Raw genomic sequence first — 12,052 nt, 5'->3', positions numbered from 1 at the left:
TGTATTTGTTTACTTATTTTTAGGGAAAGGCAGATGTTCTAAGCTCAGAATTATTGAAGGAGCCTCCCTTCTGGGCTCTGAGCCAAACCAGGATAAGAGGCAGCTTGAAGGGATCAAATATAAAGTATATGGACATTGCGGAGAGATGTTTTTACCCCCAAATAGTTTCTCCTCCTTCCTTCCCTGGCCCTGAAGGCCTGAAGTAAAATCCCACACCCTCTCTCCCCCTCCTTGTTCTCAGAACTCTCCAGGCCTATATTTGAAGATAAACCACACAAGCATGGGCATTTCATCTGTTTAGCAAACCCAAAGGTCATGTTTGGGGGCTGTTGAAGTCAGACTCTACCCACGTAACTTTCTGCAGAGTCTCCAAAATATAGTAAATCTGGAATCTTCTGTGAAGTCAGGGCAACTTAGCTCTCCAACATAGTGCCTAGAGGACAACCTAGGACTTTCTATCCTGGACCAGTGTCACTGCCCAGAGAAGACTCAAGGCTCATTCTGTGATCCTGCTTCAATGCTCAAGGCTAGAGTGCTTTTTGAAAGCACTCCTGATCATGAAAAGGAAAATCAGACTCTCCCAGCCAGCCTGAGAGTGCAGCTGGAGGACCAGGTGCTATGGCCTCCAGAGACCTATGGACTGAGGAGCCAGGAAGAAAGCAGGACATCGAGCCAGGAAGAAAGCAGGACATCATCCCCATGCCATCTCTCAGTACAGTGGAGTATTCATTCCGAGAGCTAGAAAAGAAGCAGAAGGGGGGATGGAGGACCAAGGAGGAGGGCAGCGCCTTGCTGTCTGGGAGCATAAGCTCTGGCTGCGCCTGTAGTTAAGCCTTATCCACTATGCTGCAGCCAAGGGGCATCCTTATTAGGCAAATAGGAAAGCAGAGCCTTAGCCTCAGAGTTCTGCAGCTCTTCATGACCCTGGGGATCACTGAGTCCAAGGACAGAGAAACCATCTCCCATTCTGAGCCTCTGCAGTCACTTTTGAGTCCTGCTGGCTCTGTGGCCAAAATGAACTTTCCATGAAAAAGAGTTAGGCTCCTGGAAGGTGCCAATTTAATACTCTTCCATTTAAAAGCTGCCAAGGGGGATGGGAAAGGCTTCAGTAATGAAGGCATGAGTGACCATGAGGGCCTGGGCTCAGCACCCACACCTCTCATTTTGGCACAGAGGCTCTCAGGGTAGGTACAAGTCATACCCAGGCACTGGGGACTCATCATGGTTAATATACAGTGAGGAGTAACTATATGTGGGGCATTGTGCTAAGTACTTCACACACATGATGTCATTTACTCACTGGGAGAGGGCAACAGAAAGGCCACGTGGGGCAGAAGAAACCACCAAGGAATGGCCGGAAAGAATCCCATAGACTAAGAGCTGAAGGGCCTTAGCAACTGTATTCATTTGAGCTAGGGCTGCCATAAGAACCTCCTAGGGTGGCCGTAACAAAGTACATAGACTGAGCAGCTTAAACAGAAACTTAATAGTCTCACAGTTCTGAGGTCTAGAAGTCCAAGATCAAGATGTCACTGTGGTTGGTTCCTGCTGGAGGCTGTGCAGGAAGGGATCTGTTCCAGGCCTCTCTCCTTGGCTTGTAGATGACCATCTTCTCCCAAGGTCTCTTTACATCATCATCACTCTATGCATGTGTCTGTGTCCAAATTTCCCCTTTTTATAAAGATACCAGTCATGTTAGATTAGGGTTCACCCTACTGAACCTCACTTTAACTCAACTACCTCTATTGAGCTCTATCCCCAAATAAGATCACATTCTAAGGTACTGAAGTTAAGACTTCAACCTGTAAATTTTGAGGAGGGACACAATTTCACCTGTAACAGCAATGGTGTCTAACCAAATCTTCTACTTTTATAAATGAGGCTATTGAAGCCTTGAGTAGGAAAGTGACTTGCACAGGGTCACAGAGCAAATTGGAAAAACTAAGACTAGAACCCAGGTCTTTGGGGGCTGCAAGTTTTGTGCAGATTTCCCTGGAGTAGCAGCACTGCCAGCTTTGGGAAGCTCCTTCTCCAAGAAAGGAACCCCTGAGCTTGGCTAAGTATGGGAAGCACCCAGTCGAATCTCTTTATAGGCATGGGGTGAGGACACACTAAAACTCTCTTACAAACCAATATTTGGGAAAAGACTCTGAAATGCCAGAGTGTAAGGAGCCCTATTAATGGAGCTTAATATAAGCACTGGGGTTTATTTTCAATGGCCAGGCCCCTCATTAAGGAGGCAGATATGTGGTGTGTTATAAAAGAAGAGCTTTGCTCCTTACTTGTAGCCCCCAGTAGCACAGGGAGCCAGAGTACGGCTGGGTTCTGGCTGCTCACAGACTCTCCCTGACTGTTCACTCTCTCCGGGCTTGTCTCTACCTCAAGGCTGGCATCTGGCCTCCATACCTGGCCATTCTGCAATCAGTTGTGAGAACTCACTAAGGAAACTCTTTTGAAAGTCTCATGCAACATGCAGGAGCAACATGGATTTAAGTTGTTCTCGCAGCTTCAAAAACTAGGAGGCAAAAATTGAGATTGAATATAGTATGGAAGTGTGGGTGACACCAAACCGCAGATGAGTTGATAGGCTGCGGGGAAGGAAAAGTGAAAAGTTCACCTTCTCCTTCCCTGTAACGGAGGGCTGTTGGTTTTGCAGAGGTTTGCTCTTTAAAATTTTTTTCATTCAATAAAAATAGCTCGGTGGGACAACATATTATAGCATTCATGGAAATAAAAACTAGGAACCACATCATAGGATGTTCTGCTCCAAACTTGGCCCTGGTTCCCCAGGCAGCTCCCAGTTCCTTTTGATTTATGCAGCAGCCATGGAGGCCCTCACCCCATCCCAGGTGGGGCCTGGACTTCAGGGAGGAAGGGAGGAGGTGGTCCAGAGGCATCAGCTGTTTCCCTGCACATGAGCCAAGACCCTCGCCTCAGCTAGAAACTCAGCTTTGTCCCCCTGTGTCTGCCTTCCGCAATGTGAAAAGTTTCCATCACAAAGGGTTGATTCAGGAAACCAAGGTTAGAGGCAAACGGTCTTATTTGAAAATGGTGAAGGCCAGCCAGGCTTTGGACTTCCTGCATTGATTGCTCTCCTGGGGCCTGGGACCAGCCCACCAGGGCGGGGCGGGCAGCTCTGCAGGTTACAGGATGTGAAAGTGGGGACTGAGGTTAGGAAAAAGAATAAAAGGCTAGGACCAGAACACACCCAGCAGAAGGCCATGTGCAGTTCTCCTCTTCAGGGTTTCCTGTGGGTACACTGAGAACATTGTGTTCTGGCTGTGAACTTACCCGGCTGAGACGGCTCCAGGCTCCGCCCCTGGGTCCTAGTGCTGCCTCTTTCTAGGCTCGGCCTTAGGTCACCTGCACCACGTAAAGCCCACTGAAGGACCCCAGGAGGCCACTTCCATTGTGCCCTCCCCACTGGGTGAGCCTCCAGTGACCAGACTGTGGGCACTTACCTTCCCATTCATCCTGAAGCATCTTCGACTTGCTTGGCACCGTCACGTAATAGCATCTCATGTGCCTCATGACAAAACCCCCTTCAGATGACAAAACTGAGGCTCTGGGAAATTGGGAGGAACAACCAAGGTCAGTAACTCAAGGTTTTTGGACCCAGATCTCCTGACACTTTAGGAATAACTATTTAAAGACCAGCACTTCAAACCCTTGAAATGAATTGAATGTAAGTCTTTACCTTCAAAGTTTCTCTCCAGATGAATTTGACAGTAAGGTGATTTCTTAACGAATTCTCCAAAATAGCTAAAAGCTCTGGCATGTGGTGTAGAGCTGACCAGAGGAAGCTGGAGAGCCCAGTGCTCTGTCTGCCCTGTGCCTCAGCTCCCTGGACCTGCCACCAAAAGCCTATGTGCAGCCCCACACTAGGCCTGGATTGTTCTGGGCCTGGGTAGGATCCTGAAACTTAGAGGCATACACTGGGCCCCAGCCCAGTAGCCAAAAATCAATGGGCCAGGAGAGGGGGAAAGGGACTCAGGAAGGGGGTTGAACTCTCTGGTTAGAAGAGATTTTTGCAGTTTCTAAACTGGCTTCTGGATCATCAATTCCTCTACTAGACGGTGAGCCTCTTTTTCCAAGTCATCTTTGTATCCTGTGCTTATGCTGGTCCTTGATAAATGGTTGTTGAACGACCTGAGTGGAAGTCACTCACCGGAAGGCCTTGCCTGTAACCATGGATCACAGTCTTTCCCAATTGCACATTGAGCACCTACTGTGTACTGTAAGCAACGATTGATAAAGGGCACACAATTGCTAAAAACAAATGTACAAACAAAGGAAAGGCAGCCGTGGCGTCTACCCCTCCTAGAGATCACAGTCTAGTGGAAAGAAAGGCATTCAATAAGCAAGAACCATCCCAAGGGTCCAGGGTTATCCTACGTGGAGTCCAGAGTGCTGTGGGTGAGCACAGAGCAGGGAGATCTAAGAACATTGGGGCCCCAGGAAAGTCCTCGAGGGAGAGCTCTTCAAACTGAGACCCAAAGGGAAGTTGGGAATTAGCCAGACGGAGGAGCCTGGGAAAGGGAGCTTCAAGCAATGGTAACAGTGCTTGTGAAGACCTGGAATTTAGAGATCAGGTGGCTCATTGATAGAACTGAGAAAAGTCTTCTATGTCTTCTGAACTCCACCAGTGGGAAATCTAGTTCTCACTCCAGGGGAGAACCCAGGCATTGTTATTGTCCATAAAAAAGGAATCCTACTACTTCTCTGTGGCCTTCCCCTAGACCCTAGACTCCAAACCAGAGGAATCCTAAAAGCTGATTGGGATATATCTTGAGGCAGGAAGGCCATGAGTGTGCCCAGAAGGGGCAGGTACTAGTCCAGGCATTGGGACGCTGGACTGAGATACTGGGCAAGTCACTTCCGACCTCCCTCTAGACCTCAATTTCAGGCTTTATATATTCTCAGTAGTTAGCCTGACATTTAGACCTTCCTGAATTAATGAATGACTGCAGTTTCCATCTGGAAAAAGACTTCTTCCAATGCTAAGATTCTGGGTTTGAGACCCACAGTAAGTCATTCCCAGGATTCTTTTGGCAACAGAAGTGCCATGAAAGGAAGGAGGACAGTGCCCAGCACACCCACAGCAAATGTTTGTTGAATGAATGACTGCTCTCCCTGAAGTCACTCTAAAAGCTTTGATGGATCCTTGCTTCTCTCAACAGCTGCTTTGATCTCCATCACTCCTAACCCTGTGCAGTCATTATCACCCACCTACTTCATAGGGAGACAGGAGACTTAGCTGTGAAAATAAACCCTAGGTCTTGCCTTTAGTGCTCCGTCCTAGGGGAAGAAGATGGAAGATGGCTGCAGGAAGCTGAGAGACAGTGTAAGGAAGAAAGAGAAAAGCTTAAGATGGTCAGAGTCTGAAAATCAGTGCACATTCTCACGTAACACTCCCTGTCTTAGAAACCCCAAACCTGCCAAGGGCTCTGCCCCCTCCGGTGAACAGCTAGAACTCACCAGGGCTTGCTGGAAGAGCTCTGGAAATGGACAAGCACTCCCTGAGCCACCACATTCCCTACTTGCCCTGAATCAGGCACTATGGGGTAAGGGCAAGAGTTCCCAGCCGGGCACACCCTGAAATGCATTTTCCCTCTTCTGTGGGTTTCCAGGCTAGCCCACAGAAGCCTGATTCATCCACAACCGCAGTGAAACATAGAATTAATTCCGGCTATACCCTGGGTGAGCTAGGCCATTATGGCAACCAAACCACTACTTACAGCATTATTTTGTTGGGAAAATGTGTTCTTAGCTCCAAGCAACCAAATTATAAGTGGAACATAGGCAAACCCAGGTTCGAATCCCAGTTTTAACACTTCCTAACTATGTGGTCATGGGCAAGGCACCATCTTCCCCAGCCTCAGTTTCCTGCTTTGTAAAACAATACCTCCTTTAGGAGGTTGGAGTGCTGACTGAATAGACCCCCATGAAAGTGCCCCATGGCCCAGGGCAGACGTCTCCCTCCTGCCTTTCACAGGCACTTTTGGAGGTAGACCTGGAGATATGACTCCAAACACTGTCCCTCTGAGGAGGGTTTACCCAGCTTGCATGGTGGCAGCATTACCACTGGACTCAGGCTCAGAGGAAGTGTTTCTGAGATAAATGAGCTGCTGTCTTAGAAATCACAGAACATTCTTCATCTTTGACCTACTCCAGACTTGTATTGGCTTCTCTGAGCCAAGAAACTTCTCCTGCCCCAGCTCAGCTCCCTCTCTCCCAATCTCTCCATGAACAGCATTGTTCTGGTTTCCTTTGTTCCTGATCCTAGTCAGGGGCTTCGCCTCCAGAAGGGGCCAGAAGCCCTGGCCTTTCACCCAAGCCTGGACGTGAGCCCACAAGAACAAGCAGGAGGAGGGCAGAGACCCAGGCGGCGGCACCGTGCCCTGTGAAAGGCAGACATCTCCAGCCGCCTTTGGCTTTGGCCCCTCCTTGCTCTGTTTGTTTCCAAGCTGCAGCCAGAACTGTCTGTACCCAAAGGATGGTGAAACAGCCAAGGAATCCGTAGGGTCCTAAAAGTCGACCTCCTTCCTTTCCTTGCCCTTGTTCCCAAAAGTTAAGGTTTCCTGGTCTTGGGCTCCTTGTCCCCTACCCAGGGTCACAGGCACTGTGGAGGTCAGTCATCTTGAATGAGCCTCCCCTACACTGCCCTGTGCTTCCCACGTTCCATTTCCACAGCCATCCTCACTTCTCCCCATTTGGAACCACAGAGCCTTCCCAGACCCTTCCCCCATCTGTCCAGGAGCTGCAGTACTTCTCACTGGGTCTCCACTGCTGCAGCCCCACCCCACCTCTTTATCCAGCCCCCAACCCCATCCGCAATCCTGCAATAGCCAAAAAACAAAAACCTCTTGTGAAAGTAATATGAGCTCATTGTAAAAATCCAATTTCCAGGGCTTCCCTGGTGGCACAGTGGTTGAGAATCCCCCTGCCAATGCAGGGGACATGGTTTTGAGCCCTGGTGCAGGAAGATCCCACATGCCACGGAGCAACTAAGCCCATGCGCCACAACTACTGAGCCTGTACTCTGGAGCCCGCAAGTCACACGTACTGAGCTCAAGTGCTGCAACTACTGAAGCCCACATGCCTAGAGCCCGTGCTCCACAGTAAGAGAAGCCATCACAATGAGAAGCCCGCACACCACAACAAAGAGTAGCCCCCACTTACCATAATTAGAGAAAGCCCGTGCACAGCAACGAAGACCCAACACAGCCAAATAAATAAATAAATAAATAAAATTTGTTTTTTTAAAAAATCCAATTTCCAGTGTTTCTACAAAGCAAAATAAAGGTAACCTTACTTTTTAACCTGAAAAAAAAAAAGGTATAAAGTGAAAAACTAAAAGCCTTTCCCACCCCTCCATCCCTCAGAGATAACCTCTGGGGGCAGTTTTTCCAGTATCCTTCTAGATGTTTTTTCTGCACATGTAAGTGTGTGTCTGCAGGGGAATGTCCTCTGTTTTTCTTTCAAAATTAGATTAGAGGTTACAAATTGTTCTGCAACTTGTTCTTTTTGCCTAACAACGTATCGGGCATTTTTCCAAAACTGACCTCACTCTTTTTAACACCCACATAATACTCCATGATTTGGATGTACTATAGTTTATTTAACTGTTATCCTGCCACAGACATTCAAGGTGGTGTTTTTTTTTTTTTTTTCAGTTTTTTTCCATCACTATCTAACTGGCTCCTGGCCTCAGGTCTCAAACCTCTGATCTGCCTTCCACACCACTGCTTGATTGCAACACCAAGTCTGACTATCATTCCCAGCTCAGCTGTCTTCCTTGCGTTAGGGTTATTCACAAGGTGTCTTATCTCCCCTCCTAGGTCTTAAGCTCAGGACAGGGTGTTTGCCTTGGATGTCCTGACAAGGAGCACTAGGCCTGTCAACTCCGCAGTTTTTGAGCCCATCTCAGCGCCGCCCTGGGGAAGTAGAAGGAGGTTCTCAGGCCACATGGACACTCATTTTCTTTTTCATATATATGTGTTGGGAACTCTGGGGACCTGGCTTTGTGCAGGGCACTGGAGCTCCGGGATGAAACAGATACAGACCTTGGCAAGCTTACAGTTTAGTGGGAAAGACAGGCATTGTACATCCACACAGATAAATACATGGATAATTACATATGGGATGAGTGCTTTGAAAGGAAACAGAGGAGAAGGGATGGGGCCACCACGAGAGAGGGCCAGTGAAGCCAGCAGACCATGGGATCTGGTTCCCATTCCAGGCCACTTCCCCTTTAATCTTCTCATCTGACAAGAAGGGAAATACCTATTTCAGTTTTAACTTTCTATGACAGTAATACACGCTATCAGAGTTCAGGGCAAGTAGAGTTCCCCACTGCCTGATAGGGGTCAAGGGAGACTTCTCACTGACATCACATTGACCTTGAGTCACAGGCGAGCTCTACTTCCATTCGATTCCGGGCCAAATACTTGTTGAGCATATACCATATGTATCTAACTGATACATATGGTATCAGTTAGGGGCATGTGTGTGTTGGGGGTAGTTTTGGTGGTGGGTGTTTAAAGATTTAAAATAGGTGACATCCGAAGGAGTTTACAAACAGACCCAGGATAGGATAATTTCAATATACATCAAGTGAGAAGAGAGCGACTCATCCACAGCTCTGGGAACTGAGCACTGGCTTCAAAGGCAAGCAGTTCTGGACTGGACTCCCTGGCCCTGCACTCCCCAGCCAGGGAACGTGGAGCTTCGCAAGTGTGCTCAGAAGGGGCTCCTGGAGGGCCCTGAGCTGAGACAAGCTTGGAGTGTGAGTCAGAAGGAGCTAGAAGGGCATCTGGGAAAAGGAATCTGTGTGAAGATGGGAGCAAGCTGGAAGGGAAGACACTTGAGACCACAGAGAAAAAGCATCCCACGGGGCACAGGGCACCTGGGCGAAGTCAATTATACCAGCCTGAAAAGAAAAATCCAAGCCAAAAAGAGCATTTTAAGGAGTGCAAGCAGCCCCCATTCTCCTCCCCAGGGCCCAAGGATTTCATGCCCTAGAGAGGTCACCAGATGGGAGAAGACAGAAATCTGCTGTAACCTCTGCCAGTCTCACTTCCACATCTATGTGTCTGTTTCTCTTTAGAGTGATTAAAAATACTGTAAATGACATGCTTACACTTTGTTGACGTTCTCTTTATGATCCACTGTACATGGCTGTATGTATTTTGCACATCTACATACATATTACTGTGCAAAGTTGTATACACAAAGCCAGGCATACTGTACTTTATGGAAAATTTAAGAGCGTTTCAGAGGTAATTAGAACCATCTGTGATTTTCCCCTCCTGGCTTTGGGAGGGAGGGGCAGCTAGAGATAGTGAAGGGCCAGCCCTGGGGGTTTGTGAGGCCAAGGTAAGGAGCCAGACTTGCTCTAGAGGCAGTGGGGAGCTATTAAAAGGTTTGAGAGGGAGGCCTTAGTGAAGCTGAACAAAAGTAAAATAGAAAGTTCCAGGCTCTCCTTGTTTCTACTTAAGATAACAGTTACTTCCACAATCAAAGCAGGAAATCCCAAACCAGTTCTGTCCACAATTCATCTCTGCCTCAGTTTCTCCATCTGTGAAGGGAAGCCCCACCTGCCATAGTGTGGGGCTGCAGGACCACAGGTCAGCTTTGGCAAGCAATGAGGCCCATTTAGGCCAGCCTGGGCAAAACCCAGGGACATTGTTGCCAAATCTGAATATCATTCCTGGCCTTCAAAGCTAACAAGCTCTGGACGTGGTGCATCCAGGTTCAGATCCCGTTCCTTGGGGAAAGAACTTGGTGAAGCTTCTGCAGGCCTATTGATGTCCTTCTTCCCTGGGCCAGAGACTCTTAAAACTTCCTGGGAGAATGAGGAAACACGCCTCATTGTGCAGCCCTCAGCAAATGCAGCAGCTGCACCTAGTGCTAAGGAAAAGCTCCCATAATAACCATGTGTGATAATAAAAAGATAAAGAGGCAAATAGGTATGTAGGTCAGCTCAAAAATAGCCACCCACCCATTTGGCCTGGGTAACCGTTTGTGCCAAGTAGGTCCAAAGGCTTTTCTTCCTTCCCCTCCCAAGCTGATCTTCCCTGCTTTTTTGTAAGGCTTTCTTAAATAAAAGTCCCCGGAGGCTGCCCGGGCAGTTCTGACCTGCAGCCCTATAGGAGCAGGCACTGCTCCCTGCACTCCCTCCACCAAACAAATCCTGGGGTCAGAGGGCACAAGGGCTCTGCCTCTCTGACGTGGGTTCTTGGGTCTAAGTCAGGGTGTAGGGTGGTGACTCACAGACACTCCCCCGCCCACCCCCATAACGTTCAGCGTGCACCCAGGAGGCCTCCCCCACACCAACAGAGACGGCTTTGTTAGCGGACCCGGCCCGAGGAGAGTTACTGCCTCAGGCTTGTGAGGGCCTCCTCAGCCTCTCCTCCCTCCCCTTCTCCCCGCTCTTCTACCCTCCCCAGAAAGGCGCCGGCCGCTCGCCCTGCCCCCCACCCAGCGGCCCAACGACCGTAGCGCTGAGCTCAGCATCTCCGCAGCCTGGCTGCTTTCCTCTCGGACGGTGGGAGGAGTCTCCTTCCTCCCAGGAGTGGGCGGGGTCAACGCTAGCCCCGCCCTTCTCCCCAGTCTCCCTTTCCCTCCTTCCCCCACCTCGTCCCCAAGACGCACGTTCTCCAAGTCACGTCCCCGCTCGTCCCAACACACACCAGGGGGTCCGTGGAGACAGATCCCCCCGCTCCCCAGTCAGCTGCTCGGCATCTGTCACCTCCCCTGCCCGGCTCCCCTGAAGGCGCACCTCGACCGAAGGTGGGGGGCGGGAGGGGAGAGGAGAGGGAGCAGGGGGTCTTCCCTTCCCCCATCCAGGCTGGCCCCACTGCAGACCAGCCACAGCGGGGAAGTCAATTCAGCTCTTGTGTGCTCCTCTTCCCAGAGCAGAATCTAGAAATCTAGACTTTTTTGTGTTTCTCTGCGTGTGATTTTTAAATACAAAAAGATTCAGCCGTAGCTTCAGGATTCCTACGCCAAAGTCTGTCCTTTGTGGGTTACAAACGGAATTGCTGGGGGCGGGGAGAGGCTCCTCTTTTGGCTCACCACTTCCCACATGGGCCCTCCTGAGCTCTCTGGGAGGATACCTGGAGGGAGGATGTGACAGAATCAGTGTCACTTCTGGGCTTGTGGTTGTCTAGCTGAAGGGGACCCCATGGCGACAGTGAGCTTTGCCATTTAGTCAGCACTGCTGGGCCCTGCTGAATTCTGCAGGGGGAGGAAGAGCCTCATCAGATAAAAAAAAAAGAGCCTAGCCAGCAGAGAAAGTTTTTTGTCAATAGCTCCATATAGACTCCAGGTGTTCACTCCACCTGTTCTACACCACTGCTCCCCAACGTGTACTGCCCCCCTTCCCAGCCATACAGTCCCTTTGGCTCACAACTAAGTGTCAGGGGCTTGGAATCAAGGAAATCAGCCTAGATCTAGAGTCAAGGCTCCAGCCTGCTGACTGGCTATGTGACCTTAGGCAAGTCTCTGCATCTATCTGAACCTGTTTTCTTACCTGTAAAATGGCACTGATGAGGCCTGTCTCATCTACACTAGGCAAATGTAAGCCTGGATTCAGGCTGTCCCCCACTGTAGCAGCTTCTGATCATCCTTGTCATCCCCCACCCCCGCCCCACCCCCACCTTGATGAACAAAGCTCATCCTGACCCTGCCTCCCCCCCCCTTTGATATATGGCAATTGGAAACCCTCAAAAAGCAAGAACACTGAAAGGGCTGGAACTGCGACGTCTGTTTCTACCTTCTCTGGCAGGCCTCCTCCAGATGGTCCACTACCCTATGGGCCACCCTCCACCCCGGGAGTTTTAGAAAAGGAGCTCCCTAGAACTTAAATCTTTTTTTCTTTGTTCTGATCTTTCTGGAGGTTGAATAGGCCCTTGAGATTCTCTAGTTCTGGGTTTTCAAAACTGGGGTATGAAAATCCCAACAGTGTCTGAAGCCACAGGATAAATGCAGTGTATCTTTTTTGTTAAAAAGGGTTTTTGGGGGGACAGGGAAGATTGAGTAATTGAAG

At 49.4% G+C, this 12,052-nt stretch overlaps 1 protein-coding gene across 5 annotated transcripts in view; it reads right to left on the bottom strand.

The window, feature by feature from the left end:
* ASCC1 (activating signal cointegrator 1 complex subunit 1) overlaps positions 1 to 7,503 on the bottom strand; it is a 122,609-nt gene extending 115,106 nt beyond the window's left edge. For 3 of the 5 annotated variants that reach the window (XM_067025422.1, XM_067025423.1, XM_067025425.1), the window contains exons 1-3: positions 7,183 to 7,482; positions 3,462 to 3,565; positions 1,497 to 1,671 (exon numbers count right to left, since the gene is read on the bottom strand). The gene's annotated coding sequence lies outside the window, so the exon portion shown is untranslated. Of the gene's footprint in view, positions 1 to 1,496; positions 1,672 to 2,282; positions 2,516 to 3,461; positions 3,566 to 7,182 lie in introns of those variants that run through there. The other 2 variants (XM_067025424.1, XM_067025426.1) reach the window with 2 other exon arrangements.
* Positions 7,504 to 12,052: the final 4,549 nt, after the last annotated feature.

The sequence above is a fragment of the Kogia breviceps genome, chromosome 2 (genome assembly GCF_026419965.1).
Source record: "Kogia breviceps isolate mKogBre1 chromosome 2, mKogBre1 haplotype 1, whole genome shotgun sequence".
Lineage (NCBI taxonomy): Eukaryota > Metazoa > Chordata > Mammalia > Artiodactyla > Physeteridae > Kogia > Kogia breviceps.
The sequence above is the reverse complement of the archived record's forward strand: the minus strand, read 5'-3'. Positions and strand labels throughout refer to the sequence as shown.